The 5,589-nt window shown below is 41.3% G+C and overlaps 1 long non-coding RNA gene across 1 annotated transcript; it reads left to right on the top strand.

Moving 5' to 3' along the window:
- The first annotated feature begins 4,832 nt into the window (after nucleotides 1-4,832).
- Nucleotides 4,833-5,239, top strand: LOC142802758 (uncharacterized). Its single transcript, XR_012893983.1, has 3 exons — nucleotides 4,833-4,894; nucleotides 5,004-5,066; nucleotides 5,203-5,239. It is a non-coding gene; the product is annotated as an uncharacterized LOC142802758 (long non-coding RNA).
- Nucleotides 5,240-5,589: the final 350 nt, after the last annotated feature.

Here is a 5,589-nt window from a genome sequence, read left to right as displayed (position 1 = left end):
ATAAGGTTCCAGCCAATCCTCAACGTCTTTCTCATCGGTACCACTGAAGTTGTCTGGTTCTCGCAAGAGCTGGGCACCGGGACAGCCCCTGCGTGGCGAAGCCATTGGGGGTGTGAAGACAGTGTCGTCAGGCATGACAGACGGCAGCTTTCGGCTACGCAGCTCCAGGACTAGGGAAGACCGCAGCGGTGTATATATATATATATATATATATATATATATATATATATATATATATAAGGGAGAGAAGTGAATACCTAAGGGCTCGTATTTCCGTGTTTTAACACAATATTAATGAGATATAACAGACAGTAATGCCAAGGAATGTACAGGGAAGTTATTAGAACCAATGGAATGTAAATAAGAAGAAAGAAGGAAGAAAAGTGGATGAAAAAATTACCAGCTGTGAGCAGGAATCGAACCTACGACCTTCGAATAACGCATTCGATGCTCTAACCACTGAGCTATCACAGCGGCCGTCCCTCCATCCACTTTTTGGGGTTTATATGTGAATTTAGAAGTAGGAGTGACAGTCAGCGCCATCTATAAGCCAAACAACGAGTGTGAAAACACTCTTATTCGCATGTTTGGCGTCACGTAGCACGTGAACTTATGAGCGGGCAGCTGATTAATTGTCCCTCTTATACAACCTAAACACACCAAGTCTGCCAGTACGAGACCCTCGTTCAATGAAATAAGGGAGAGAAGTGTATACCTAAGGGCTCGTATTTCCGTGTTTTAACACAATATTAATGAGATATAACAGACAGTAATGCCAAGGAATGTACAGGGGAAGTTATTAGAACCAACGGAATGTAAATAAAAAGAAAGAAGAAAGAAAAGTGGATGAAAAAATTACCAGCTGTGAGCAGGAATCGAATATATATATATATATATATATATATATATATATATATAGAATGAACTTGCAGATAGCACATTTGAAAAAGAAATTGCCTTTGCTAACGTTTCGGCCGTGGCACGGCCTTTGTCAGAGCCACGGCCGAAACGTTAGTAAAGAAAATTTTCTTTTCAAACCTGCCTTCTCTTCAATTTCTCTCTCTCTCTCAATATATATATATATATATATATATATATATATATATATATATATATATATATATATATATATATATATATATATATATATATATATATATATATATATATATATATATATATATATATATATATATATATATATATATATATACTGTTCTATAAGCACGTGAACAATTTTCAACACATATGCAACTATATTAAGCACTTGTCTCCGCAGCCATTTTTTTCTGCCAAGGCTGCAAGATTTTTCGAGCTAGGTGATCATTCAGTAATGGTTAATTAACAAAATATTTTACATAACTTATTTTCAATTTGAGGGTAGTTGTTTGTATGGCTAATTTTGTTCTACGTTACAATTCAAGGTGAGCCTAAGATTTAAAAATCGATAATGTTGTGCGCAGTGTGAGAGATACTACATTAATTTGCAGAGCGCAATATGGGAAATAGTTAAACTGAACGCACCGGCTGGGCCACAGGGGCGTTCCATACGCTGCGTCAAATGTGTTATGGCGCTGTCCAAATACCATAAGAAAGCCAGATAACGCAACAAGAACGATGGTTTATTGAGCAGCTTCTATTTATACTAAGCACATGTGACATTGCAGTGACGTACCTTGATAACACTGCATCGCGCTGACACATCAAACTGGTGATCGTAATCGCCTCTCTGGAGGATTGGCTGATACTTTTATATCCTCGGCTAAGTGTTCGTACAGTGTACACGGGATTAAAATAATGGCGAGTGGACCAACAGAAGGCCTGTTTAAGCCAATCGTAAGTTGGTGCTGAGCGAACAGAAAACTGTCATCATCAGGATGTGCTCTCTTTTTAATTCCTCCTCTTCATATGCTTTGATTCCAGAATTATTTGTCCAGCCTGAGAAGCAAGATATTTAATGGGTCTAGGAACGAGTGAAACATACAAAAATCAGATATGTATAAAAATAAAGATAACCAGGGGAATAAAAAAAACAGATGAAGAGGGAGAAAAAAGTGAAAGAAAAAAGGCCACGACCGCCCGGAACGCTCGGCGCTTTCACTGCGAAAGCTCAAAACCGCCGCTTTTCAGAGCCTTTTATTGACGCTCTTTGAGTGTCTACTACAAGCACACTTTAGGGTAGCCACTACGCCATACAATATCAAACCTTTTGTGTAGTAGGCTGGCATACACTCTGCTAGCCTTCGTCATTTTTTAGGGGCGAAGATCCTTAAAGCGGCACTAATTCGTCCCTCGTAGTAGTGCGTAACATGTCTTACGCTTTGACCTGCAAGGTGGTGCCGGTGGGAGGATTCTCCCTTGTGTTGTTGAACAATAAAATATTCGCAGCACGCGTGTTAACTAAAGTCCAAATTCTCCTATCTCTCATTCCCCATTAGCAGCCATTCGCATGAACTTTGAGCACAACCTGACAAGAAAGGGTTGCTACGTTATACTCGCTGGGCGTAACCTCCTTGATTCTAGAAAGATTTAGCGCGCGTTGGGCCACAGTGCCATGAATACAGAGAACTAGTATATACCACGAACTCGATGTGGTTAAAGGTGGAAAGTAGGCACGAAGCGCAAGCCGTAAGAAAGTGTGCATGTGCCACCTCTTGTTTAGTCCTTGGAATGTCCGCTGTATGGCGGTGCTTCTATGTGCGAAATATATGAAGAAAAGATGCCAGATGGTGGTACTTGGAGTGTTGACTAGATGAACGAACGAACACACTACACAGACAGATGCATGGATGGACGCATGGATAGCTGCACGGACGGATGAACGCATAGACGGACGCAGGGATGGACGCATGGATGGACGTGCGGACGCATAAACAGACGCCCACACCGACGGATGGATGGACGCCCGGACGCTCACACAGAAAGACGCATGGACGGACGGAAGCAAGAACGAATGGACGGACGGATGCTTCGCCCCACTCTCCATCATCCACCCCGTGAATATGCTGCAATTTATTTTAGAAGCATGGTGTCCGCTAGACATTTGCTAGGAATATTGTGCAATATTTTTATGCACTGGCTGCCGACAATGAAAAAGCATGCCTGGGGTGGTTATGCGCCATAGTTATTAAGTGAACTAAAACAGGCTTTTTTATTGGGTTTGATTATTCGATTGTCTACTCTATATGTATTTCGCAGTGTGTGACGCCTGGTTGTTCCTTCGATGTTCTAACACAATTTGTTACTCATATTAGCGTGACTCCATTCCCGATATCAAGCCTGCCTATGGACAGTTTTTGAATGACTTTGAAGCACCGACGTGGCACAGTAGTAAAATACTGGGCCGGCACGTTCATTGTAAAGCAAACAGAAATGGTCGAAGAGAAAAGGCAGCGACATATAGAGAGAAAGAGAAAGAAAGGCACAAACGAGAAAGAGGGATGTATAAACAACGAGGTACAGAACGTAAAACGAAGAAAGACCGAAATACAAAGAAGAGACGCAAGGAAAAGATACATGAAAGAGAGAAAAGAAAAGAAAGTGGTAACAAAAAAGAGAACAATAAATCAAGGCAAATAACCCGGCCACTCACTTTCTTCAGAATTGGCATCCTATGTTGGAAGCGAAGCTTTTTTTTTTCATTAGGTTGGAATGAGGAACTTCCCATTCAATTTCAATTATCAGTTCTCAAATACTTAAAGACCGCAAAATAGTCGTTACAGTAACCCCTGCAATGTTGAAGAAAATATCTCTGTAGCCTGCGCAATTTTTAAAAAAAAAAATCAGTTGGTTCATTCCTTTAGGAGTAATCATCTTCTTCTTTATCATCAGTGTTTCCCAGTGCTGTTCTGAATGCTCCTCACTCGTATATTCAAGATCATGACGCTCACAATCGCCAGTTCTAAAAAGCGGCATGAGCCATGAGGTGGGTAGAAGAAGAAAGAGAAGAAGAAAGAAGAGGCCGATCTACCCGGTCGTCCAAGGGTAAGGTGCATTTTGTGTTATCTCCCTGGCTAATCAAGTGTGGACGGAATTGCAAAAAGCTTCTCTAAACGACTGTGAGAACTTACACAGTACGTAAGCAGTAGTTGCAATTTTATCAGAACTCCGTTGATTTTCATGCAAGGATATGATCGATAGGCCTGACTTCAGTATGCACCAACATTGCGCTTTCATCGTGACTCGAATTGTTCAGTTGTTTTTTGGTGACGTGAGGGCTGGTCGCGCGCTTATTCTCAATTTAGCGAGTACTTAGAAACACTGTTTTAAAGATAGAAATCGATGGTTATGGCAGAAGTTAGAATAAATTCACATTGGAACTTGACCCACTATATGATAATGGTCAAGCGACTTTCACAGTAATTATTGAAATTTAAAGGGTGACTTATTCAGCTAACTTACATATTTAAGGTATTGAGGTAACTGTGTGTAGCTTCAGTCCTAGTAGTTGACTTGCCAGGCTTTTCTGTTGTAAAGCTACTTAACTTCTGACCTGGAGGTCGCATGATCAAATCCCGGCCACGGCGGCCAATATTTCGATGGTGACAAGAACCGTCAATTTCCGTGCATCATTCGATTAATGTGCACAATAAACAACCCCAGGGACTCGAAATATCTTGAGTCCTCCACTGTGGCCTCTCTCCTAATCGGGTCCTAATGCCAACAAATATGGCTGTAAGAGCAAAGATGGCTTTTCTCTCCTAATATTCTCAAGCGTATGTGTAAGATACCCTGTTTGTTTTTAAGTTTTATATTAGACAAATGTTCGCAGTTTTTAGTTATTCGGTCAATGGTTAGCTTGACCTCGACAACTTCGACTGCCTCGATTCGCAGATAACGAAGTTCAACATGTCGCAGCGCAATTTAATGTCCAGTACCACGTCCGGAAGCTTGTGTAAGTTACATTCGAGCGACGACGAACATTTTCGGTTGTGCTGATCCTTAACGTGAGCCGCTCTTGCCTGACTTAACATTTGATCTTTTGACTTTGCCATCCTATGCAGCCAAACCCAGTGAGTCGAGCTCTCACACTAGCGCGACATCTGGCACGCTGACCGGATCTTCATGTAAGCTTCCTTGACAACACCCAACGTGTTCCGAATGGTTTCTTGTAGCACAAAAACATTTTATTCGGGAAAACGAAACCTCAAAAGTGCGACCGTCTCGCCAGCGTTTGCTTGAAAGATTTGTTATTTTTGCCAGTGTTTGCAGACACAACAAGATCTACATACGAATTGCGTAAGTTTGTTTCGTCTTGGCTGACGGTGGCAATAGCAGAACTGACTATTTGGGAACTTGACTTTAGGAAATTAACTAGGGAGATGTACTTTGTTTAAACCACAAGACCTTGCGAACTGCATGAACTCTTGCATGGACATGTTTTTTTTTTTTTCAGGAACATCAGTGTCCGTGCCGACAGTCGGCGAAGAGAGAGCCGAAGGTGAGGTCTATCCCCCTTTTTGAACAAAACAATTGTTTTTATGATTCCCTTCATTAACGATGGGTATTCAAACCTTCTAAAGTGAACGTGTTTACATGGTAGCTTAGTTATAATCACCGCTAGTTTTTCTTTCTTGCATGCGTGAACGA

This window comes from Rhipicephalus microplus, chromosome 3 (genome assembly GCF_043290135.1).
Source record: "Rhipicephalus microplus isolate Deutch F79 chromosome 3, USDA_Rmic, whole genome shotgun sequence".
Lineage (NCBI taxonomy): Eukaryota > Metazoa > Arthropoda > Arachnida > Ixodida > Ixodidae > Rhipicephalus > Rhipicephalus microplus.
This window is presented reverse-complemented; position numbering and strand designations above follow the sequence as displayed.